Below are 27,851 nucleotides of genomic sequence, written 5' to 3' on the forward strand. Positions count from 1 at the left end.
GTACAGAAGTGGCATTCAGCCTTTGACAAGCTAAGAGCTACTTTGTCATCAAACAGAGGCTCACAAAACCATGAAAGAATGAACCGCATTTAAAATAGAGAAATGTGCACAGGCAGTTTATGCGAGAGTTAATACACTGCTCCAAACAAGTCAGCAAAATCCACAGCCAGGAGCAGTGTTTTTCAGAGCACAGCTAAAGACCTGGACTCATCGGCTATCTGTCACCCATCTCAGAAGACCGGTTCTGGATAAGTCAATACAGTCCATACGTGTGTGGGTGCACTCACACCTCTATTTTTTGTTTCAAATTGCCTGGGGACAGCTGACGTATCGCCTTCAGGACACCATGTGATGTTTTAATCAAATATTAGCAAGGAGCTCAAAGCAGCTTGGAAGCCACAAGTGGAATACAAGATACTGGAGCATTGAAATATGGCATCAGCAAAATAGCAATGATTAGCTTCATTTTTTCTTGCTCTTTGCATGCTGTTCTTTGTTAGGATGCTCTCTCTATTGCTTAATTCATCTGAACTGATATGAAAAAAAAAAGAAAGGAAACAAAGAACACAGAAGTACCTCTTAAGCAAGATAACCCAGGCTGGGGTTTTACTAAGAACCTTTTGGTCTATTTAATATCTTTATACTGTCCAGCTGCTTAGATTAGGATAGCAAATGAACATGAATGGGAGATTGTTGCATTCTAACAGTCTCTAAAGTTTAGGAGGAAAAGCTTTTGCCAGTTTTCGAATATGGATTTAGGTTACAATCCAACCTCATCATCCTTTCTTGTGCAAACTTCCCACTGTGATTAGTGGGAATTCTGAATATTGAAGGAATACATGGGAACTTATGTTTTCTCTTCGGATTCTAAACTGTGAGAGGAATTTGTGTCAACCTGGGAGGAAGGAGGAGAACATGAGGGAGAGTTAACAGAGCTAGATAATGCTGTGTGCCAAATGCTTCCCAAGCAGCCCCTTGGCATGCTGCTGTTATGTTGGAACTGCAGCCGGAAGCATTACATTTAGGAGTGCAATATCTGAAAGTCCCTTATGAGTAAGTTTTCAAACACAAACCCCATTCACAAATATCATTACAAATAACAAATAATGTTGCAATATTTGAGCATATGCCCACAAACACAGATTTTTTCTTACTCTTCTTTCAAGAAAAGAAAGGAAGGATGTTCAGAATTCCCTTTACTGAAATATTTATGCCTGGTGTGAAAAAGTAAAGGGCACATTTTTAGTAACCAAGGTCTCTACAAAATAAACATGAAACTCCAGCACAGATGGTGCTTGACAGTGGAAGTATTAGTCTCGTGGAATTTTCTGTTAGGGAGATCCTTCATTAGTAAAAGAACCTTTTTGGTATTCACTCTCAGATTGTTTTTACTTAGGCAGTGCTTATCACTAAATATGTTATCTTAACATTGTAAGTTCCAGCAAATCTTAATCTTTAGTTTAAAGGTTTCTGAAAGCTGTAAATATTTGCTTTCAGAATTAAAATCAGAAAGATAAAAAATAAATTTATCAGTGTTTCTGAATGTATTGACATACACCTTAGTATTTATGTTTTTCCCACTACATTCCATGTTCACATATTTTTTCCATTTACCTTTGATATTTAAACTATGCTGTACTTCATTTCTAAAGCAACAAGGCTTTTGAACATCATGGTTTCACCTTTTGAGCCTAGAAAATAATTTGTTTTGGAAATGGAAAAGGATGTACTAAAAGCCTTGTTGAACCTGTCTAGAACAGGCTGATTTGTCTGCCTTATTTTTATTATCATCACAGGTTCCACAAAATAATATTCCAAAAATGCAAGTTTTCATTCTATAATCAAGCTGAACATGTTGCCTGATCCAATACATACAGTCCAATCAGCTTCATGCCAACCACTGCCATTTCATTACTGTCCAAATGACACACAACAGGACAGAAGCATCACTTAAAACACATTACAAAGAGTTCCCCAGCTGGCTTTGAGATTTATTACTGTGCTGAGTAAGATTGCATTTTTAGTGACAACACTACAAAGGACTCTGAATGATTTGAAAGAATACAGTCAGCTTATGGAGGTGAAGCATGCATTACAGTGACTGTGGGAAAGAAGAGCTGAACTGGTATTGTCAACCCATATTTAGAACCATTTCACTACAAGGCAGAATTTAAGTTTTTTCTGTCCTGAGACAAATACTTAATATAGTCAAAATGTTACAGGTCTCTACTACAGGGAAAAATCTGTCCTGGACTTCCACTAGTGCTTTTTGTTATTGTAACCATTAATTCATACAGGTTTAGAGGGAAGCATGTGGCTAAGAACCTGTAGCTACTAAGGTTGATAGCTGTACAAGGTGACCTGCAATTTCTCCTTATCATACACCATTCATGGTTTGACTGATGACCATTTCTAACAGTACCAAGAGAGTACTATTGGCACTGTGTTACTGCAGTAAGAGTTGCAAAATTTGAATTAAACCAAGGCTTCAAAATCCTCTATTTGAAAAACTGTACAGATTTAGAACCGGATAAGATGCAGCAAATGCCCCTTCTTTGTATGTAGCTTGCATCAAAAACTGTGAGGGACAATTCTCTGGAAACTTCAACCAAATAAAGCAGGTATAGAGCAGCTAAAGCATGGACCTTTGGTTATTCAGTGATTGTTTAATACTTTGTTTTACATAGTGCTTTCTTCTTTCCTAGTCTGGTAAGACTTCTGACTGTTTTTCATTTTGCTGTAAGAACTCCAACAAGCTACTTTTAGTCTTCCAGGGCAGAAGGAAAGACGAACACGCTTTCCTTCCTCTTTCAGTAGGATAAGACATGCACCAGGAACCAAGAACTGTCTTTTTCACCTGTCCTGCCTCTGGATTATCTACCTGCTCTGACAGTAGGTGGAATTGGTCTACCAATTGGACCAAATGGGACTGAAGAGGAATTGGTCTCCATGGAAACTGCTGCTACAAACAAAGCCCCTAGTTGAGGCTAGACAAGTTTCATTTTGTTAAGCTAGGACATCACATTTTTAGTTAATTTTTGCTGATCTTATCTGCTGAGATGTTTGAAGTGGGTTCCCTTCTGTTTTTCTGAGCAAGCTCAGGTGGTTCATTCCTCAGGGCTGCTTGTTGTAGTGAGGTGAAAGGTTTTCCCAAAGTCTGTCACACAAGTTAATGCACTGCATGGTTGAGGCTGGTTCTTCACTGAGATATTTCATGAGATTCAAGCCCGTAGAAGCTTAGCTCAGATGCTGACAGCAAAGTTGAAAACTATGACAATTTTGAATGAATGATGCTGGAAACTGGTACACCTATGGTCAAGCTACTTATAGGAAAGAGGCTTTTGAACCTATTATTGAAACCACAGTGAACTTCAGCATTCCAGAACATTTCTGCACCTAGCAAGATATTCGTGGCTTAGCCTTGTTATAGGTTGTACACTGAGTTTGTTTTAGAGGATTTTTTATGCTGCCTCTGCAAAACAATTTATTGCTCTAGCAAGTCCCAAACTTAAATTTTAGCCTACAGTGCTCAGTCCACAAAACACAGGATTAACATTCAACTTTGAAGCAAATCAAATAATCATTTGGGATTCGTTCACAATTATTTTAGGCTTTTAAAGGCAGCAGGACAAAATATTGGTCAAAAACCGTAGAAAAGGGCACATGGGAGGACAACCTCAGTACATCCAGGTGTAGTAGCATTGAAGTCAACAGTTACATTTTTGACCTGGCACCAGTATGTTTATTCTGTAGAGAAAGTTTCCTCATGCTGTAAATTACTGTAAGATTAGCATTAATCTGACTGAAATGTCCTGGGCAGTACAATTCTCAGGCTAATTCTATTACACAGATTTTTTCCACATGCTAGTTTGAAATGTTATCATATGATGACAAATGTAAGCTTTTTTATTGGATTTATGTAAATCCTTTCTTCATTGAAGTTGTTGGAAGGGATCTGTGGTTGCTTATAGAATCCACACATTGAAAAACATCACAAATACCTTGTAAGAGTCTAGGTTTTCTCCAGCAATCCAAGCTTCAGAATAACTGTTTCTGGTCTACTGCAGACTTCCTATCCTTCTTCCTATTATAGCTTCACATGAGATGACAGAAAAACTTCCACCTGACCACGATCTTTAGCACTGTCAGCTCTTAAAAAGAGTGCACTTTCAGAGAGGAACCAGAAGCAAAAACAATAGGTTTAAATCTCTGCTTGTCTTAGGACTCTTATTTGCTCATTCTCTTTGTAGATTGTACAAACTTTAAATGGTTCTCATCCAAATGGCTTTCATTTGTTGCAGTTTCTATTAGAGAATTGGCAGATCAAAAGACTTATTCTTTGCAGCTATACAAGTGCGCAAGAGACTGAAGGAACAAGGAAATTGTCCTGATGCCACTTTCCATACCTCGAAACCAACACAATTAGATTCTTTGATATCAGAAAGTCTGAATACAAAACAAATCACTGAAATTGCCGCTTTTTAGCATACTCCATTGATTTGTATTTTTTAAGTTCAGTACACCGCAGGGCTGTGCTCCATCTGGACATCCCAGGGCTCAGCTACGATCCATTTAGTAAGTAACTGCTGCTGCTGGCCTTCAAGCACAGGAGTAGACCCACTGGTTGCGGTGGGGCTACTCACACTTAATCATATAGTAAAGTGCTTTACTGGACTGGGGCCTCCATATCTCAGACAAAAAAGCTTTTTCTCGATGAATTTGCCAAGTCTCCTTCCTAAAGGTCAAAGAAAAGGCCTCTTCTATTTCCTCCTGAATTTGGGGGACCTTTGAAAGCACATTATATTCATTCTTAGTACATGTATTATACGTATTGAAAATTAGTTGACCTTAATCACAGGAGAAAGAAAATAGTCCTAGGGAAGTATAAAACTAAGGGTTAATTACAGCAGTTTAGATAGAGACAATTTAATAAAATTTCTTTGTTCTTATTTATGTAGTTGTTTTTAATTCAAAAGCAATGTTCTATTTGGATGTGGAGATTCAAGTAACACTTTCCAAAATATGAAAAGCTAAATGCCACATTTACAATTGTTTCTGAAAAGGGTTGACCTTTATTAAAGTAACTGAGTAAATATAATTCTGAAGGTTTTGTTTCTCTTGTAAATTAAATGGTATGTTTGTAGATGGAAAGGTCAATTTTCAGTAAAGCTGAGCTTCAGAAAACATCACCTTTCTCAGCTAAATCAAAAGAGTTAATTAGTTTTACAGATGGAATACATAATATACAATTCTCTTATCTTTGTTTGAAAATCAATTGTTTATGGCATAAAGAGGATAATACTTGTCATCATTAGGTGAGAATGCTTTTTGCTACAGCAGCAAATATAAACTCAGTCTACCAAACACAGCTTCATAAATGTTAGACAGATCCTCTGAGAGGTTCTGTGTAGGGGAGTGTGTATTGAAATCATATCAGATGCCAGATTTCATGTATTTAGTAAATTTATTCCCTTTTATATGAAAACACCATAGTTTCTACTAATAAAAAATGCACTAGGAAAATACTGCTAGGCATTGATAATGCATCGAGAACTCTGCAGTTTAATCCCCTTCCTCCTTGTTCTTAATACAAATATTTTTTTTTTTTTTTTTTTTAAGCTAGTTGCTTTTACAACAATGTCAACATGAGACCACAAGCACAAATTAATAAGATCTGAACCAGTTAAATGCCTGGGTGTATTAACTGAAAGGAGGCTGGAAGGCCTAGCTTTTGCTGCCTAAGTTTGTGATATGTCTTACATCACACTTGTGAGGAGTACTGAGTGCCACATTGCTGTCATAGCTATTTGTTACAGAGAATACTGTTTGCTCCTTTTGACAGAAAATTATTGGCCTAAGAGAGAGCACCTCCTGACCGTACAGCCTCCAGCCTCCCTCTTTGTATGTCAAGGGAGAGAAGGGAACATTTTGTCTCTCTAGCATCTGTTTAACCCAGCATGTTGCATAAAGCTGGTCTTTCCAGCAAGTTTCACGGGTGTCTCCAGAAGGAAGACTTTTGAGGTCAGACTTGTAGAAGATGCTGGAAGAATTCAGGTAGAGAGATACCACCACAGCAGAGTGACTGCAAGTTGGTTTTCTTCTCCCATGCCTTTGGAGGGTATCCAGAAATTTTGCATAGACCTTCCTTTCCTACAGAGCTCTGTATGGGTTAGGACTGATATTATTTACAGCTAGATAAATGTCTGTTCATAAAAATCTAATCTGATAAAGTTTCCCATAGGAAAGATTCTGTACAACAAACTCCACATACCCATGCCTTGACTAAAGCAGTACTATTAGCTTTATTTAAAAGTCATTTAAATATTGTTGTACCTCCCTTTCTCCATGCAAACAGAAAAGATCTAATGTCGATATTTGTTCTCTGAGAAGGGTGCCATAGGACAACTATGATGAAATTGTCTGAAGAGACAGATGAAAATAAAACAGCTTATGTTGAGCACTGAGATTTGTAATAAGTGATGTGCCAACAATAGACACCTTTGTTAAAAGAAACGGAATCCTAAAAGAAAAACAGAAAAAGAAAAAAAAAAAAAAAAAAAAATGCTGTCCATTTTTCTGCGCTGCTTCACTTTCTATTACTAGCTAGGTGACCCAATCCTTCACAGTGGTTCTGCCGCATTTAAATTTAGCAGCTGTTGCAGATAATCTAACCTTTAATTTTGTACTGAATAATATTAAACTAAACAAAATAATTCTTGCTCTAGCAGAGATCTGGATCAAAGTGATTCCAATACTCAGTAGACTAGGTCATTTGTACTCTGGGACAGGGGTTAAATTGAGGCTTCAACAGCAATAGCAAATCCACGTTACTACCTTGCAGCAGGCTCTAATGTGATTCCAGCACTACCAGCCTAAGCAAATGGGGTTTTATAACAGTTAAGTGACTACACAGATGTGTGATTTATTAACCTTTTTAATGTCGTGCTCTTCTGTTTGATTTTCTGGAGAGGTGCATTCTCCATATCCTAAAAATTTCGAGGCAATTAGTCAAGGCTAGTTATTGAGTTCATATAAGTTGAAAATAAAATAGCACATTCCAGACTCTGAACAAATGATTCCTGTTTAAAAACATCTCCATCCAGCGTATATATGGAAGGTATGTGAACAGTATGGTATGATTGCTTAGATATTACACGTGGATTTTATAGAGAACCCTAAAGTAGAGAGGAGATATAAAGATATAGAGGAGAAATGAAAGCTATCAGCACTGGGAGTTGAAGCTGAACTTAGATCAACATTTTTCTGACGTCCTCAGTACTGCAGCTCCCAACCTGCTCTTGCCACACACAGGTAGTCTGCTAACAGCAGTTTCACAGTGAGACTCTCAACAACATTATGCTCTTCTTGTGCCTCTCCTTGCCTTTCTACAGAGCAGTTCTATGGAAAACCTGTGCTCTCTAGCTTATTAAGAGGATCATTTAAAAGGTACAGCCCTTCAGGTGATACTACAGATGTTGAAATAGATATAAAAGTTGTAAAGGATACTAGAATTTTGAGACTGCTGTGGAAGTTCAATTGAAAGAGAGTAATCAGCAGGCACAAGTAACTAAACTCTGCCAGTGCAGTGAATATCACAGCAAAACACTGAGCTGTATGAATTCTGGGATCTTCAATCAGATATTGCTCATTTGAAAATGGAGCTGTGCAACAGTGGCCCTATCTCTTGTACTTGCTTTTCTTGGAGCAGCAGCCTGACATTTCAAAAGATAAGAAGTACCCTTCAGCTTGAATAAACTCAGCAATCTATCTGTAAACACATTTAGCCTCATCTTGAGAAATGTCAGATTTCTGGAATGAACAGCATGGGTACAGTATTTGTGACTGTATTTAGACAGTCACATGTAAGAGAGCAAGCGTGGTTGCAACTTCTATACTGAACTATTGCAGGTACAGTACTATCTATTACACTCTGAAATAGGCCTACATCTTTGTCCTGCTGTGCCAATAAAATATTAGCAAAGAGAAGCAAATGACTGAGTCAGTAATAGGATAGAAAGTTTCTCTTACTTCCTTCTGTCTCATTTTAATCAGGTCTCTCAGCTGCTGGGTTTCTGTGGAGGAATCCTTCCTGACACTAGATGACAATCACTGTGTTCATTCACTATTGTTATTCATTGTTGGGGTTCTGGTATTGTCACTTGAAATTGAGTCCTTGCTGTGTTGAGCATTATATATTACATTGAGCAGAAAAAGAAAGTTCGTACTCTGAAAAGCTTGCAGTCCAGAGAGACAAAACAAATGTGAAATGAACGACAGCCTCCAAACAACAGCAGGGCCACTGCTTGATTTGTGCGTGTGTTTACAGCAGTGGTTTTCAACCTATGGTTTGTGAGCACCCAGGGTAGTGGTCTGTAAGATATCCAAGGAAGGTAACTAAGAAAAAAAAATAAGGCCAATACCATTAAGCTTATCTTTACAGAAATGTCTGCTTCTCTGAAAGGTGTTTAGGGCCTTGATAGTTAAAAAGCCTGAAAAGCGTTGTATACAGGCTGCTGTGATCAAGGCTGTCATTTATAACACCCCTAGACACATCAGCTCAGATGATCTGGCTACTGCTTCATACATCCCTAGGCTCAGCCTAGTCTTACCCCAACCACCCTGTGAATGGAGTAGAGAACACCCAGCACTGCGCGGTACCTCCAGGTTTGCCTCACCAGGAGATACTGTGCTCAGAGAAGCCTTGCACAGATTTCACAGCAGACAACTCACACCACAGACACCTCAACCTAAAACAACAACAAAGAAAAAACACCATACCTTTGGTCTTTTGATGGAAAGGAAGGACACTTAGGCTCTCCTCAGTACTTGCTTTCTTCCTTCCTCCATTGGAGGCACCAGACAAGGGGATACCTAATGGCAAATAGCCATTTACCTAGCAGCAGCTACCAAGTTATCCTGCTTGAAATTTGCAGAACTCAATTGCAGAAGAACCTATCTGTCTTAAGACTTCTGGAGACCCTGAACGTTGGAACAAGTGTGACAGTATTATTAGAGATGTCATTCCTTGGTACTGCATACAGAGGAGAAACATGTGGCTCCTGAACTTGGGTGGCTTATTAAAGTCAGGGAACATCACTAGTCCTCCAAACCACATGCGGTACTATGCTGTATTTTTCATAAAGCAATTCATTCTCTTACAGTCTTTCAGAAAATAAAATTTTCACTGACTCAATAAAATATACTAAAATTGCTCATAATGGCTCTGCCTAGGATTAGGTGGGAAGCCATTATATCAGCCAGTATATATGGTTTGCATTGTTAATGTCCAGTATTGAGTGTGCATATTGTAAAGTATAATGAAACAGGAAAAAATTACTTTCAGATGCATTTTTGCTCTGTATTTTGTAATAACAACAATACATCAACCTTTCTAATATTCTTTTCTCATGATTGAGTGTGCCTATTTGGTTTGTTATCGTACACAGGTAAATCTTACAACATCATTTGGCAACTGTTATGTTCAAGCTGGAAAGCTCTTAGTTCTGATCCCACTGCTTCCTCCCTTAAAATATCACCTTGTGCTAAGGCTGAAGAACAATAAGGATGACACACAAGAAATCTGCATCCACTCTGAGAACATTTCTGCTTCCTCAAAACACCTGCTTTGCCTTATGGCTGGACACATTGGGCTATTTATTCTGCAAATATCTTCAGACACTGGATGGAATTTTGATACATTTTCCATTTCTCTTTCTAAAATTTCTGATCATCTGTAGAAATCTGCAAGTTAATTTTGGCCAGTGCTTCTGTCTCCCTTTCTTCTTTGTTGCTTTAGAATCAGAAGTATATATGCATTTTTACATAATATCTCATATATATATATATATATATATTTTCCCCTGTGGAGAAGATAAGAATGGAGAACCAGTAAGGTCTTTGCTATTGGTACCAATTAAAACTTGGCCTTGCTCAAATATATTCACATCTAAGGAAGATCAGATACTAAAGTGATACACCTGTATCTGTATGATATCAGATCAAAGCCCTGTACATATGCATCTATAAAACAGAGATAAATCACAGATAAATGAGACCCTGATTCTCTAGCTAGGTACTATTTGTTCTGGAAATGCAACCTGAAGTCTTCTTGATCGATTGCTTCTCATATTTATGACCCTCTTTGCACATAAATGGAATTACTCCAATGAGAAAAGCAAACAGTGTGCAGGGTTACAGGATTGCTAAAAGAAACACTCAAAATACAACCTCTAGTACCAATTAAGAGGGCAATACCTCACACAATACACTTAAAAAGAAGAAAAGCTTATTCTATGTTTTGATAAGTTTTCAGACCATCATACACAGATAAATTCAGCCCAGGAGTCTTACAGGTTGTAGCAGGTGAGCTCTTTCTCAACCATTAACATTTATTTTAACAAAATGTTGGCAATCTGATAAAAAAACAAAGAGCAGGAAATTGTCAACATAATCCTGATATATTAGAAGGATGACCTAGAGAACAACAGATTGGTTCATCTGATATCAATGCATTCAGGACTGTGTCAGCAAACATCCAAACCCAAAAACGAAATGAAAGCCAGTCAGCATTCCCAGAAGGCAGATCTTGTTATTTTGGCAGGAATGTTTGCCTGGCTGATAATGGCAACTTCCTGGAGGTAGGGTACATGAATTCTTCAAGGCACCTGACTTAGTACAACATCAAATTTTGCTTTAAAAATGCTTATTACAGCAACATAAAACAGGACAAATTAGATGGATTGCTGGCTTACAGACTGATCACAAAATATAGTTGTTTCTGAGGGGATATCAACTTTCTTGTGCCTGTTGGTAACACTCAAGGACTGGTTCGTGTTCCAACAAACTCCAGTATTTTTATTACCACCAAAGTTGGCAGTAAGGAGAGGCTGCTCTGTCAGTGTGGTGTGATAAAACGAACCTGATAAAACAAACGCAAGTCAACACAGTATTTTTAATTTTTACCAAACGTGCAACCACCTATCTAGAACATGGATGAAAATGATACCAAAAAGATTAAGAACTTCATCTCTGTTCATCCGATGCAGAGAAACTCCTGAGTCATTATACACAGTTACTTCAAATGAGCTCTCACTGCTGTTCTGAGCAATGCAATCTAATATCCTTGGATGAGTAAGAAGGGGAGGAATTATCAAACTATCTAATCCTTCTTGAGAGCAGTGGCAAGAACAGTATTAGAGCCTCGCATTTATGAAATGCTAAAACCACTTAAGAGAAGTGGATGGAAACCATGGGAGTAGGAAACCCCCCTAATTACAGGGGTAATTAACTGCTGGAGCAGGTGGCAGACTCACAAGTGCTGACACTTCTCAAAGCATTCAATGAACTTCAGCATTGCTTGGAACTGAAGAAGCCTCTTGTTCACATAGACTGAAAAATAAACTTTGTAGGCATTAGAAGTTGGATGCAAGTTTTATTTCAGTAAGGTGAATTCATGTTTTATAGTATTTACCTACCTCTAACATAATACTTTTTTTTTTTTTTTTTTTCTTAGCCTTTAGATACACTTCATTTTGAATCTCAGATTTCAGTCTCCTTGATTTACAGGGCTTATTAGGTAATGGAACTTCTTTGATCTTTTAAACCAAACTGAAATGGAAGACAGACTTGGAAGCGCTACCCCAGATGAGATTTGGCAAGGAATCATTATTTTACAGTTTAAATTTGTATTAACCCATAGCAGAACTAAACCATTTTAACTTTTTATACAGATATTATTTTACCGTTGTGAAAGTGTATAAAAGTGCATAAAAAGTGTATATTATGGACTTATTTTGCTGAACATTATTTATGATACACTTATCTCATTGGGGAAAAGAAACAGCTAGTGATATCTGCCCAGGAAAAAATTATTGGGTGGTAGTTTCAAAAGAGCTTGAAAGATTTAGACAGTCAGTTCCCAGTGAATTGAGAGTTATGACCGGAGTTATGGCTCTAAATCATAGAAGCAGTTTTGAAAATCCAGCTCCTCCTTCCCCCCTTTAAATTTAATTCAGTTAATTTATCTTTCATTTGCTTATTGTGACACTCTCAGACAATCTGAAGCTGCTTCAGAAATAATAACAGGCAAGAGATATACATACAATTTTCTACTCCTGGCAATACTGCATTCTGGACTAGAGTTGAGCTGATGGCTACCTCTCTAATTCACTCCCTTGTTGGACCAACAAAGGAAGCAGTGCTTTTATGTTATGGACCATCAGGTGCAGAAGTGGAGGTAATAGAGGATGACACCGACAGAAGCTGAAGTGCTGGACAGCAGCACTAACAACAAAGCAAATACACACCTGAGGTCCCAGCCGAACCGGCCAACTTGCCTCTATGCCTTCTGCTCATGGAGACTGCTGGTCTGTCAGAGCGTTTTCCAGTGACAACCAGTAGGACTTCGGTCTTGCTTAGCTTTAGAATAATCCAGCTCCTTCATAAATTGATTTCTAAGAACTTATCTGATAAAGGAAAAAGTACTCTTAGTCCCTGAAGGGCTTTTGTAAATAACAGAACAAACAAACAAACAAAACCAACCATCCAGAATTACTCTTAGTACCTTAAAGGCTTTTGTAACAAAGCCAACAAGAACAAGAACAAGAACAAGAACAACAACAACAAAAAGAAACAAAAAAATTACAGTGGTAGTTTCTCTGGTACCTTTTCTTTAACAATGCTTATAGTATTGATAAAATGATAAGCAATGTGATTATATCTTGAGGATAACTAAAACTGAACACAGATCTTTTCACTTAAATGTTTCTGCTTTGAACCAGTCATTGTAATTCCAATTTCCTCATAGTAAAGAGCTCTAAAATAAGAAGCATGCAAATAACTGCATCCTTTCCTTTACTTCTTTTGGATAATCCAGAACAACTACCCACAACATACTTCTAACACAGTAGAAAAAAAATTAGAGCTTTTAATAAGAAAAAACAAGACTATACAAAAATGTGGCATGGCAAAAAAGCTAATATAATTTAAAATTAAGTCCTGGTTGAAATTAGAACCTAGCCAGATTGAAAATAACTATAAAAATGTTTCAAGGCAAGGTAACAAACTGGTAAACTACTCACCAGAGAAATGCCTAACTTCTAGACATATACATAAGTTCATTTTAGACGTAGATTTTTTGTGCATTGCAGAAACATAAGCCTGGCTTATTGTATTTGTTTCCTCTTTAACTTTCCCTCAGTAACCAACTATTCTTTTTTAGATGTCTTTAATAAAGTCTCATTTACACACTGACTCTATGCAATTACAAGCATAAGTATTTAGCATTTATATATTAGCAGTGTGGTCATACAAGATCAAGGAATAATGGATGTACAGTACATCCAGAAATAAAACAAATACTTCCCCAGAGATGTTACCAAGGCTCATATATTACTGTTTATGATATAAACCAGTTTTTTTAAAAAAAGTCAGGAGGCTGTGCCTATGATGAGAGATGAATAGATGAGATGAGCAACGGTGCTATGATAACTATTCCCATTTTACAGGTAAAAAGCTGAGACTGAAAAATGGACTTTCTGACTTTCTGAAAATCACCGAGAGTGTAGATGCCAGGATAAAACTGATACTTTGCCTTCCTGAATCCTAATTCAAGGCATTAGTCCTAAAATCATGGTGAAGTACTTTTGTGACAAATTGTAACATTAATATATGTATGCCTGAAAAGATTTAGTTATTCAAGAACACACACAGTTGCAATGAAGTAGAGTGGTATGTGAACTTTGTTATGCCTGTTTCTCTCTTTGCCTGTTAACCCTAAAATACTATGTATGATTACTCCAAAATAGATGCCTTCCAATTCATATGTACCATAAACATATGTACTCTTTTTTTTTTTTCAGCTTGACTTAGGATCATCCTTTGGTACTGGAAAACAACATTCTGAATCACTGCTTCCATCTTTTTCTTTACTTGATATGGGCTGTCTGTCTGCTGAATTCTCCTGTTCTCATCTCTTTGCTAGGGTAGTTCTTCCAGCCATGGCACAATCTCTGTGGTTGTTACACAGTGTGCTCGTAACCTGGTTGATTTTCTCAGGAGGGAGCTATGCAATATGCTATGTACAAATGGTGTATAATAGGCAAGCACACCAACCTTGTTGCAGAGGGGAATATGTCTGCATCAAATTATTAAGTCTGCTTTGTGTCTGGGCTAAAATATCAATATTGTGGCTTTGTTAGTTCTTAGTTGCCCCTGGGCAGCCTGCTGTGCCATTGTATTCTTCAATAAGCCTTATTAGATCTCTTGTTCTGAAATCTTAGGATTTAAACTAGACAGATTCGGCAATATATCTAGAAACAGCTACTCTCATCTATCTGGGTATCATCAATATACAAAATTCCATTGAAATTACATAATTTCAAGAAAATAAGCCATGTAAGAATTTATCTTGCCTTTCTTATATAACATACCTGCCAAAGGTACACCAAAGGTAAGGCTCAGAGGCAGGGTTCTGCATCCACCACATATGGTGATATTTTACATTTTAAGATACAGTGGGTGAAGTCTTGATCACAGTGTAGTGACTGACAGAGGTTAGAATTTCAGTCCATATGTGCACCAGCATGTAAAGCTAGTAAAATTTAGAGCATCCATACTAAACTGTACTAGCTGGTTGTTCATTCTGGAGTATATTGGTTTGAAGGCTCCTTGGTACTGAATATTGGTGCTAGAAAAGTGAAAGCAGTGGCATGAATCACTCTCTTGGTAAAATGGAAAAAAGCTTTTGCATTACTATTGGTTCCTAAAGTGAAAGCATTAAAGCCTGCATGCAGCTCTCTAATAGTGGCAGGCAGAAACTGAGCAGCTTGACACAGCACTCAGTTCATGTCTGTGCTCTCTTGTGGAAAGACAGGGTTCAGTTGCACCCATTCCCGAGACAGGCAAATGTAAATAATATGTGTAACCAAAGCCCCTCTTGATCCCAGCTGAAGGGACACACCTCTGAGTTTTTAGGGCTGCTGTAACTTGGCATCAGTTGCAATGGTCCACATTAGTTTCATGGTAGGACTGAAATATTTGAGGGCAGGACTACTTGCATGTGTTGGTATACAGGAGTACCTCTACAGAGCAGTTTAGGGCTGGAGAAGTCAAGCTTCATCTTAATATAGCAGAGTAATAACATTCCCTATACAGAAGAGAGAGAGTCCATGCACTGTTACTGTGATAGCTGGAGCTAAATGACCAACACAGAAAACCATGAATAGAGCTTCCTTTTCCCGTGTGAAAATATAAGACATTTTGTCATGTTTTGTTTATGTCATAGTTTATATTTGTTTATTTTGTTTTAGCATATTTATGCAAGTCATCTATATAATTTTCACATATATATATTATATAAAGATATAGATATTTATATAAATGTGAAATGTATATTAGTCATGTATAATTACTGCTATATTTCATATTTATTGTACTTCATATAGATTGCAATGAAGCACATAGCAGACAAACACCAAATGAGCATCCTGCTGCATGCTCACAACAGCCTCCTTACTGTAACTGTGGCTGATGGCTTAAGTTCTTTCCAGTCTCTGAGAGCTGATGCACACCTGTCCCTAGAAAATGCTGCTGTTTTTTCACTTGAGAGAATGCTGAAAGCAAACAAGTGCAACGGCAATTGTACTGAAAATTACAAAATTGGCATAGTCCTATTTTCTTCTCAGTTACCATGCCGATCTCTAAATGCTATACATAAATAACTTATATCTAAGAAAACTTGTGGGCCAACGTACGATTATAATACCTTAAAAAGTAACTGTTGCTGTTTTTTTTTTTTTTTTCTTTATACTTATATGTTCCATTACAGCAAAACTGCAGTTGTCTGGCATTCTCTAGTGATTAATGATAAACCTTCCCCCCTCCATCCCATCTAATACTTAGGCAGTGATGACTGGTAGGGAGGACTTTCACAGCAGTTAATTATGAGAAAACCTAAGTCTTGGCATGCTTAACTGAAAAGAAACATCTTCTCCATCAGTCGTTATTGCTTAAAAAAAGACCAAATTGGTGCATTTTCAGTTCCTGGATAACACCTGCAGGCAATATTCCTTTAAAATGTGCATATAATAGGAGGCTTATGTGGAGAATAGTAGGCATATATATGCAAATACTATCCCTCTGTGAAATCAGTTGTCTTGTGTGTATTGCCAGTATAGGGAGGCAGAAGAATAAAAAGAAAAACCATGTGCTGATCCGTCATGTTTTCCCAGGTCTTTTTGTTTTACAGAATCTGGGTAAGTTAGCCACTTCCTACAAGCTGAGATGCTATGGTGATAGTCAAACATTTAAGGTTAGGTGACCCCGAAACAAACATTAAGAAGTAGAAAAGAGAATGACATGAGCTCTGGGTAATTTTATGCGTCAGTTTAGGAAGGTAGTATTCCCAGCAGTCCACTCATGGCATTTTGCTGACAGATAATACCCACACAGCATTCAGCAGATGATGCACACACTTCAGTGACTCCAGCTCAGATCTGGCCAACTTGGTCCAGCTCCATTTATGTTAAGGTTAATCTAAGACACTTGGTCAGTCACTGGCAAGGCCAAGGCCCCGGTGGATTCTCCCTCTGTATTTTTCTGAGGAAGTGGTAACTTCTGGTGAGACACACAAAACCCAATCATTTAAACTGCTACAGTAATGTGACAGAGTTCTCTCAATATTCAGAGGGTACTGGAGCTTTGAAGGCTTCAAAATTAAGATCCTGACTATGAGAAAGGAAGTTAGTTAATTAGATAATTTGCTATGAACCTCAGACAGGAGCTACCTTATATTTTCTTGTTTGTCTCACTGCCTCAACTATCAGTATTCAGCTTAATTTGAACATTTTATATAAGCTACAGGAGCAAGCCCACATAACTCAATGCCATTTTTTTTTTTTTTTAATTTTTATTTATTTTTTCCCAACACCCCTGCTGTTCTACCATCCAGGCTTAATCAGAGGGGAATTAAAGGTTACAATCAGAACTAGGTCAAGGAAAAAATGTTATTTTTCTATTTGCCATTTGTCAAGACCCAGAAATTACTCATCTTACCTTTTTTTTTTTTTTTAGATTTGCCAGGTGTTAAGTCTTCATAATAAATTCATAACTTAAACAGTACCATTAGAGGTACTTTACTCTAGACCTATTATAGTACTTTTAAATATTTTATGTAGTTTCAGCAGTAAACCTAGCCAGCATCTGCAAAACTTCATGGCTTCCCCTTAAATTTTCCAGTTCCTCTTGTCCTTGGCATGCCTTTCTAAGAATGAAAATGACAGTACCTATAAATGCATTGAAATCTACTACTTATTTTTTCTTTTTCCTCATAGTTTCTCTTATTTTAAGAGGGAAATATCTAAAAAATGTCAGTTTCAGGAATCTTCCCCACACAAAGAACAGAGCCAGAGCCTTTTGTAGCACACAACTGAATGTCCAGCTGTGTGTTCAGAAGATAAATATCAATGACATTTGGGATTCTCTGACTGGCTACCTATTTTAAGCAAATTGTACTATTGTAGCATCTAAAGAAAATAAAGTATTGTGGAACAAAAACTCAGCAATGACAGGTGGCCTGGCCTTTGTTAATCCTCTGGTATTAATATGTAAAGGTAGCTTCTAGCTGGTTTATAACAATACAAATAATTTTGGCTTTCAAAAACAACAAAAGAATCAGATTTAATGAAGAATTCTCTCCTTTGGTTGTAAAAAGAAAAAAAGTGCGAGGCTAAATCAAGCATTCCTATAGCCCCAAATGTTTGTCTTTCTTGTAAAACATTTACTTGAGTTTTATCTGCGCTGAATAAGTAAGCAAGCAGTGCCTGCCCTTTGGTATGCTGCCAAGTGGCTGAATCTAGATTAATTCAAGAAAATTGGCTAGAAGTCTCTTATTTGTATGTTTGCTGGTTAATCTCTAGGAAAGCAAAACTACAGCACTTGAAATTTTCTTCTGTAAAATATAGGTTGAATCGATTTCTTATAGCAAAGAAAAACAAAATATAGTGTCCAAAACTCAGTGTCTCAACTAAGAAAATAACTGATAGTTCATTCTTTTACTGCTAAAAGAAGATCTTGTAAACGTTAACAGTAGATGACAATAGTATATTAGCAAATTGTTTGTGAGCCATTTTGTGCCAGATATCCTTGTCACAGTTTCTTAAAACTTATATACTACCACTGCTTCATGAGTACATACTTTTGAGGGGATCACCTGGAAGGAATCAAAGATTTCTGAAGGACTATCTTGCTGCATTGTGGTAGCCTCATCTCAGTATTCATTGTAGCATCATCAATATTCATTTTATCTCAGTTGTTTTTTGGGGACCAACTTCTTGAATAAAACTCAGTCAAATTGCTTTTTTTAAGATTATACATTGTAATTCCCAACATATTCCCACTCGACTGGTGGCTAGCAAACGTGACACCCATCTACAAGAAGGGCCGGAGGGTAGACCTGGGGAACTGTAGGTGTGTTAGTCTGACCTCAGTGCCAAGGAAGCTCATGGAGCAGATTATCTTGGGTGTCATCATGCGGCAGTTGCAGGGCAAGCAGGCAATCAGGCCTAGTCAGCATGGGTTTATGAAGGGCAGGTCCTGCTTGATGAACCTGATCTCCTTCTATGACAAAGTGACACACTGGGTGGATGAGGGAAAGGCTGTGGATGTGGTCTACCTTGACTTCAGTAAGGCATTTGACACCATTCCCCCCAGCATTCTCCTCAGGAAACTGGCTGCTCATGGCTTGGACTGGTGTACACTTCGTTGGGTTAAGAGCTGGCTGGATGGCCAGGCCCAGAGAGTTGTGGTGAATAGAGTCAAATCCAGTTGGAGGCTGATCACTAGTGGAGTCCCCCAGGGCTCGGTACTGGGACCAGTCCTCTTTAATATCTTTATTGATGATATGGATGAGGGGATTGAGTGCGCCCTCAGCAAGTTTGCAGACACCAAGTTAGGTGCGTGTGTCAATCTGCTCGAGGGTAGGAAGGCTCTGCAGGAAGATCTGGATAGGCTGGACAGATGGGCTGAGGCCAACTGTATGAAGTTCAACAAGGCCAAGTCCTGCACCTGGGGCACAACAACCCCAAACAGCGCTACAGGCTGGGAGATGTGTGGTTAGAAAGCTGCCTGTCAGAGAAGGACCTGGGAGTACTGGTTGATAGTCAGCTGAATATGAACCAACAGTGAGCTCAGGTGGCCAAGAAGGCCAAGAGCATCCTGGCTTGCATAAGAAACAGCGTGGCCAACAGGGCTAGGGAAGTGATTTTCCCCCTGTACTCGGCTCTGGTGAGGCCGCACCTCAAGTACTGCGTTCAGTTTTGGGCCCCTCGCTACAAGAAGGACATGGAGGTGCTCAGGTACATCCAGAGAAGGGCAACGAGGCTGGTGAGGGGTCTGGAGAACAAGTCTTACGAGGAGTGGCTGAGGGAGCTGGGATTGTTCAGCCTGGAGAAGAGAAGGCTCAGGGGCAACCTTATCACACTCCACAGATACCTTAAAAGAGGCCATAGCGAGGTGGCGGTTGGTCTGTTCTCCCACGTGCCTGGTGACAGGATGAGGGGGAATGGGCTAAAGTTGCGGCAGGGGAGGTTTAGGTTGGATATTAGGAAGAACTTCTTTACTGAACGGGTTGTTAGTCACTGGAATAGGCTGTCCAGGGAAGTGGTTGAGTTACCATCCCTGGTTATCTTTAAAAGACGTTTAGATGTAGAGCTTAGGGGTATGGTTTAGTGGAGGACTTGTTGGCGTTAGGTCAGAGGTTGGACTCGGTGATCTTGGAGGTCTCTTCCAACCTAGAATATTCTGTGATTCTGTGATATAGTGTTGACTGTTACTTCCAAACTGGCTGACAGATGTGGGAAAATAAATAAATAGATAATGTCTGGTGAAGAAAATATTTTCTCTAGGCTTTTGAAGAAGAGATACTCTAGCTAGACCCCAGTGCAGACTGCCTGGTAGGGGAAGGGTCCTTTATAGAAGAGCCCATTTTCACTGGCTTGTTCTTTCTCTATTATAAAATAAAATTTCAAACTTGTACATTAGAGTAAAGAAAGCACCAGAACTATTCTTAAGAGCTGGCTGTCAATTAACTTTTGATGGAAATGAATACATATAGTTTATCTCTTCTTTATCTCACAAAAATTATTGAAGCAGATTTCAACCCTGTAAATGAAATTGGCAGATTTACATATCCTTTTGCTGCATTATTAAAAGGCTGCACAAAATTATGCATATTATCAGTGTCTGAAAACTTAAGAGTCCGGACTGGTTTTCCTCACTGTAAAAAGAAAAAAGGAAAGAAAAAAAATAAAAAAAGAAAAAAGAAAAAATGTTTAGTATCAACAAGCCTTCTGGGTAACAGCTTTTAAATCAATATTAAAGAAACCTACAAGTAAAAATATCCAATAACCTGTACAAATTTTATGCGTGTACCCTGCAGTATGTGAATATTGGGATAAAATTTACAATGATCCTACTTTGTAGTATGTAAGCATATTGAAATTTTCATTTAAAACAATGGATTTCATAACAAACAAGCATAGAACTTCATACTGGTATTTATTTATTGCATTGATTTTCAGAGCTCCTTCCAAAGTGATGCGATCAGTTAAATTCAAACACAAAATGAACAAACACACTGAAACAGGTACCACTGAATTGCTGCTCATTGCTGAAATGCTGGCTACTGCTGGTGACCAACATTCACAGATTTAATTTGTGTACAACACATACTCTTAAGTTGGAAGATGAAAGTGGTAGATCTACAATAGTCTGTAGTCAGCTCAACAGTTATCACAAAGCATTACGGATGTGGGAGCCTGGAGGGCATTGGTAACTGGCTGCCATCCTGAGTTGTCCTAATTTTGCTGTGTTGAGGCAGAGCAGCTTCCTCAGCCTCACCTCTGCAGGCGGAGGTCTGTCCACACATCACTGACCTGATAGAGTTAAACACCCCCAGAGACAGACAGCAAGGATGACTTTAGACCTATGAGATTAGGATAGTCATCCAGCCTGTTGGTCCAAGCCCTTTGAGGGATTTGAGTTTCATCTTACGTTTTCGGCTGAAATGCTGGAACTGGCCAGTTACTAGAAGTGAATGGTAACTCCTGTAACACCTCATTTCCTTTGTTGTCTTAAAATGGCTTGAGAGGAAATACAGCTTTCCAGGGCAAACTTTTTCCCTGCGCTTAGTATGGCAAAAATACTTCAAAACTGAGTTCTGATCTAAGAAACAGCCGCAAGTCTTCTCAGACATTTTGGTACAACAGCCATACTGAAATACAATGTATTCACTGGAAGTTGAAATAAATGAACAAATCTAATTTGATGCTGTTTATTTCACATGCTCTGAAGTCTCAGAGACCATCCAGACAGAACATGCTAAGCAACAGGAAGAGCAGCCCCAATCCTCAATATGTCTTGCAAGGGATTTGTAGGACTAATATTGCAGATCCATGGACACTGAATCTGGTGGTCCTCTGCTGTTGGTGCTTTCTCTTGGCAGTGCTCTTAGTGAACACTTAGGGAAAATGCTCTCATTTAAATGTGTCTTGGTAAGGAGATCAGATGACATTATTCCTTAGAAACTTGGAGGAGCAAGTCTTTTCTCTTGCAGAGTATAACCTGCATACTAGGATCAGGCCCTTTTAAGACAGGGACTTTGGGTACAAGCAGTTATATATGCTTTTAAATAAATTTGCAGAATTTTCTCATTACATTTGGTACATTAACTTTCCAAGATGTATGCATCTGCAAATGAAAGTGGAAGATTTTGCAATTGGACAACCTGTTTTATAAAATTGACATGGCTTGTTAAAATATTTAATTAAAAAAAAATATTTTTCCAATAAAACAGAACCAAGTCAATTTACTTGAATTTTAAGGGATCAGATTTCAACAGAAATTAATTGTGCTTAGGCTAGGTTAGGTTTTCATTAGTAATCACTTAACTGATATTCATTGCTCATTAAATTTAAGCAATTTCAGGCTAACTGTGCAAATACTGAGTTTAGCAAGTTCTTATAAAATCTGAATTGACCACAAATATGCGAGGTCTTTCCAATAACAGGGAAGATACTTGCTCTGTTATAGTTCATACTCAGGAAAAGTACTTGCAAAACCTGGTCATCTTGGGGAATATAATTTTGCCAGCCTAGGTGTCTGTATGCTTGAAAGTGCTGTGCTGTATGAAGTGAGATAGAATACAGTGGTCAGAAATCATGTTAGCAATGGCACTAATTCCGATTAAAACATTTTTTTTTTTTTTTTACCCTGAAAAACAGTATTTATGGAGATATCCAGGAAAAAAGTTGGAGCTAAATCATGATCGTGGCTAAAGAAGGAGCTGAAAGTAAAAATGGCCGTAACCTGTTTATTTCATTTTATGTTGTATTCTGGAAAGATTCTCCACCCACCTCTATTTTCCATGTTTGGCCAGAGATGAAACTGGCTTGGTCCTTTTTTAGTCTCTCTTATTTCTGACATAACACATGCTGTTACTGGTTATTATGCAGATTCCCAGGTCTGACCATATAAATACTGTAAGATAAATACTAGAGGATCTTCCCTTCCAACTCAAACCATTCTATGATTCTGTGAAATACAAGGTAAACGAACTCCCCAGATCTCCAGTTCTTGTTAGTTACATCTGTGCTGAATCCTTTACCAAATAATAATTTGTTCTTCCATGTTCACAATCCTAGCAAATTCCAATGTTCACTGACAATGTATATCATTTGTAACTAGCATCATTAAATATTATTACATTCACTCTGATACAGTATATTTATACTTGTTTAGCCTGCCAGGAGAGTCCGATATACAGCGAGTAGGAAATTAGGAATTCTAGGTCCTGGATTTTTGGCAACAGCTTCCCTGCAGACCTTGGCCGGTCTTATCAGAGAAGAGATGCTAAAACAAGCATAGAAAACACAGGCTATGAGCAAAGACAAAAAGAACAGAGGCAGTGGAATGGAGACATGAAACCAAGTTCAGATACATGAGAGGAAAATGGGATGAAAAAATAGTGAATTTGTTACAGGATTTACACCTAATTTTGCACCAAGATTAGGTGGGCTTTGTGGATACTGGGTCCCAGAGCAATAGGAAAGCTTGATACTGACTGAGATGTGCAATTTCTGGAGCAAGCCCCAAGTAAGCATAATGGTTCCTAACCCTCCAAAATCCATGCCAGAAGGATAAATGAGCATATCTATTCTGGTCAGCAGAACTCATTGAATATTTATAGGCAAGTTTTAATTTAAGTAAAATATTTCAAGACATTTACTATAACAGAAGAATATGGATCTTTGAAAATAAGTCAGGAATTTGCATTCTTTCTGCCTCTAAGAATAGATTGTTTAAAAACTAGAAATAGACAAAATAATAATGTATTTTTGAAACAGTGTAGTCCAATGGTTATGGCAGTGGTGGGTAATGTTTTCCTCCGCCTGTCTCTGATCTATTGGGTAGCATTGGGTATCTGTTTCCCTCCCAGTTAGGAGCTTGTGAAGCTTTCAGAATATTTAGTCTGACATTCTCAGTCCTCCCAGTCTGCATTCCCAGGAGAGATGAAAAACAGGAGGAAGGATGGTCTCATGATTATTGTTATCACAAGATGTGGATTTGTTTCTGTATAACCTTAGAGAAATCATATTCAGCATGTCTATATTTAGTGACGCAACATCCTGCAGAAATCCTAGAGTTACTGCTGAACCAGTTGCCTCTGAAACATGCAACATTTCAGTCTTTCTACTTGCACCTGAGCCTGTGCTGCTGTATTGTACAGTGCAGATCTAGCAATTTCCTCAGATCTTGCTCCTGTATCTCTGCACTGGCCTGCGACTCTAAGTTGTCTTTTGTCTTCCTGTCTCTCCAAATCTACATTAGGAAAAAGAGTGCTTCAAAGTGGTCTGCAATGACCGTGTACGTGCATGGCCAGGAGCAGTAAATAGAATTGCAAGTAAACACCCCAGAGACAAGAAACACATCTCTAAAACCAAAGAAAGAGTAACACCTGCAACTTAACTTGCTTAACTTTGCTTAACTGGCTTAACATTTGAGAAACATAGGCATGGGAAGGGACAACTGGACATGTAATTCTCCTCCTGTACTGGTAAAAATGTAATATGTACTAGGCAAATGTTGCTTATAGAAATTAAGCCTGGAGAATATTTAACTAAAAAGATGTACAGGGCTTCTACCACAAGTCCTAGTGAACAGATATTTTCAATAAAATATTGGTATCAAACTTCTGTTGGAGTTCTGAGTAGCTAAGAAAAATCACAGGGTAAGCAAAATTCATTCCATACAGGGAAAAAAAAAAAAAAAAAAAAGAAATCACCAGAGTTTAATTGCAGTATTTGTACATACTAAAGGACTAAATTATACAGGAAAACAAAACCTTTAAACTGAATTCTGAACTTGTAATTTGGATAGAACTTTTGAATAGAAATCTGAACTTGCTCCTCTTATAAACTGCTCCTGGTTTGCCATAGCAAATAAGTATAGCGCTTGGTTTTCATTTCACCTGGAGACAAGTCTCTAAGACTGATGTATATGAAGCTTAAAGTGCCATATTTATTAAGTCTGGCTTCTAGTTTGAGTTCTTTCAATAAGTACAAGGAGGAGGTAAACTTTGAATGGAGGCTTGGGAGCATGCAAAAGAAAAAGGTAGATGACAAGGTTCAAATCCAGTTTGGTTCAGACTTCCTTGACTGCAGTTAGGATTTGGCTTAAGGCAGAACATCTAAAAGACTGACTAGAAAGAAAGTCCTAGGGTTCTCCTCATGTGGATTTAGTTTAGCAAAGAATCACAGTGATACTAGGACAATTGGTCTCAGAGAATACCTAAAACAGATAGTCTGAGAGCACATCTGGTAACGGCTTTCAGGGAACAAACTAAATGACTTACTGGGATGTCATACCTGTTACAGGTATTTACTGGGCCAGGCAGTTGTAGGAAGGAGGCAAGGTTTCTTATTTGTGAGCAGAAACAAGATCTATAACTGTAAATCACTGTGCGTGACATGCAACTCTAAAACACATTTTAATAAGCACAATTAAGAGAAACTACCCAGAAGCACAGAACTCAGCACTATGTAATTTGACACAAAGCTCTGCTATGATTTAAGATTCTCTGCCACTGTTACCTTAAAAAACCCTAAACCACATGCCATTATAAAAAGTTCCCCCCCCCACTCCTCCAAAATAGAGATCTCTCTGAAACATAAAGGTTACTTAACGGTTTTGCACCAAATGGAGCTTGTAAAGCCAACCAAACAGCAGAAGAGACTTAACAGCACTTTGTGAAGTGCTATAGGAAAATCTCATCTTCTATTACACAGCTTTGATTCCCTGTTTCCCCAGTATGTTCTTGCCCCAGATGGCCCTCTATTCCAGCAACTGACCTCAAAAAACTGTTGACAGACAGGAACACTTGCAGCCAGAAAACATTTTAAAATGATAAATACACCAGAAAAGCTTTATCATTCAATTTTTCAGCCTATAGCAAAAATCTCCTCATCAGATTATCCAGAACAGCGTTAAGAAGCTTGCACTGTTCTAACAAAAAATCAACAGAGACCCGAATCCTTGGAATCATCTATTTTCCTTTGATGATTTTTGGCCAGAAGTTGAAAAGTCTAAGAGAAAGGGAGTTGCCAGCAATCAGCCTTTACAGGACAATAGCTTGGAAGCAAGTGAACATTAACAAGAAGAATAGATGGTGTGTCAAGGGGGCTGTTATGCACTGCACTCAAAGTGCTAAACTTTATTAACAAAAATAAAGACAAAATCATTTCTTTGGTCTTTGATTCACAATGGCCCAGTGAGATGCATGCTGCTATGGATGATCACTACACATCAGGAATAGTTCCTTGAAATGAAAAATAAACCAACAGAAAGCATAAATACTTAATTATTTACACATTATGCACTTATTTAATGCAACTTAAGCATTACAATTTTTCAAGTACATTTGAAAATACACTTTCAGCCCAGAGCCTTAGCTGATCGTTATATCAGTGTCCTGGTTTCAGTTAGGACAGAGTTAATTTTCGTACTAGTAGCTGGTAGGACGCTATGTTTTGGATTAGGATGAGAAGAGTGCTGATAACATGCTGATGTTTTACTTGTTGCAGAGCAATGCTAACACTAAGCCAAGGACTTTTCAGCTCCTCGCTCTATCCTGCCAGTGGGCAGGCTGGGGGTGCAGCAAGAGCTGGGAGGGGACAGACCCAGGACAGCTGACCCAAACTGGCCAAAGGGTATTCCATACCATCTGACGTCATGCTGAACAATATATAGGGGTGGCTAGCTGGGGTGGGGGGCCGGCTGCTGGGGGATAGGCTGGGCATCGGTCAGTGGGTGGTAAGCAATTGCACTGTCTATCACACATTATTACTATTATTATTATTATTTTCCTGTCTTAATAAACTGTCTCTATCTCAACTCACAGGCTTCACTTTCCCGTTTCTCTCCCTCATTCCAGAGAGGGAGGGGGGTGGGTGGGCAAACGGCTGTGTGGTGTTAGCTGCCGGCCAGGTTAAACCACAACAGTCCTTTTGGCGCCCAACGTGGGTTATAAAGGGTTGAGATAATGACAGATCTGACCAGAGTGTGATAAGCTAAAATTGGTATAAGTATTAGACCCACTTAATAGTTGCTAGTCACAATGTTGATTGCTTTAATCTCAAGTCTGCTGTGCCTCTTTTCCACATTGAGTTTTATAACACGTTACTTTCTGTATGTGATCCCTGTCGTGCTGTTTATCCTTTCAGGGCCCTGGTTTAAGATTGTTATGGTACTGTGTGGTGTAACAATAGCTTATGATATTATGAAATTTCTGGTCATGACTCTAACCTGGTATTTGTACTCAGAACTGTCATCGACTCTATACTTTGGAAACCATATCCCGGAAACTATTAACAATTACACCTATTGCCTTTTTTCGTTAGGGAGCCAATCTGTGGAGGGGACAGGGGAAAATATTTTTTCCTACTTGCTCACTCTCCCTTTCTCCTTCACCACGCTCTAACCAACTGAGCTAACTGGCCCTGCTGCCGGTTATTTTGTAGAATGCTTGAAAAAAGGGTGTCATGACTCTGGCAGTTCCAAAGTGACACAACTCACTGTAGCGTGCTGGGCCCTGGCCTATGCCTATCGAGCTGCAATTGATGCTACTATCAACCTAGTGACAGACCCTGCGGCCACTCCAAGTCCTGTGATAGGCTCAACAGCCACTCCAACCCCTACGATGGACCCTGCAGCCACTCCAGTTCCTGCAGCCACTCCAGCTCCTGCAGCTGCTCTAGCTCCAGCTCCTGCTCTAGCTCCAGCTCCTGTACCCGTTCGCTCACCCTACCCCCTCCCTCTCTGGGACGGGGAGAGAAATGGGAAAGTGAAGCCTGTGAGTTGAGATAAAGACAGTTTATTAAGACAGGAAAATAATAATAATAGTACTACGACTAATAATGTGTACGAAACAAGTGATAGACAGTGCAATTGCTTACCACCCACTGACCGATGCCCAGCCTATCCCCCAGCAGCCGGCCCCCCACCCCAGCTAGCCACCCCTATATATTGTTCAGCATGATGTCAGATGGCATGGAATATCCCTTTGGCCAGTTTGGGTCAGCTGTCCTGGGTCTGTCCCCTCCCAGCTCTTGCTGCACCCCCAGCCTGCCCACTGGCAGGATAGAGCGAGGAGCTGAAAAGTCCTTGGCTTAGTGTTAGCATTGCTCTGCAACAAGTAAAACATCAGCATGTTATCAGCACTCTTCTCATCCTAATCCAAAGCATAGCGTCCTACCAGCTACTAGTACGAAAATTAACTCTGTCCTAACTGAAACCAGGAC

The 27,851-nt window shown here is 38.7% G+C and overlaps 1 long non-coding RNA gene across 1 annotated transcript; it reads right to left on the reverse strand.

Moving 5' to 3' along the window:
* Nucleotides 1-128: 128 nt before the first annotated feature.
* LOC118166886 lies at nucleotides 129-27,851 on the reverse strand. The gene is made up of 4 exons (XR_004750782.1): nucleotides 27,753-27,851; nucleotides 14,833-14,848; nucleotides 4,333-4,337; nucleotides 129-139 (listed from the first exon to the last, which is right to left on the reverse strand). It is a non-coding gene; the product is annotated as an uncharacterized LOC118166886 (long non-coding RNA).

Source organism: Oxyura jamaicensis, chromosome 4 (genome assembly GCF_011077185.1).
Source record: "Oxyura jamaicensis isolate SHBP4307 breed ruddy duck chromosome 4, BPBGC_Ojam_1.0, whole genome shotgun sequence".
In the NCBI taxonomy this organism is placed as follows: domain Eukaryota; kingdom Metazoa; phylum Chordata; class Aves; order Anseriformes; family Anatidae; genus Oxyura; species Oxyura jamaicensis.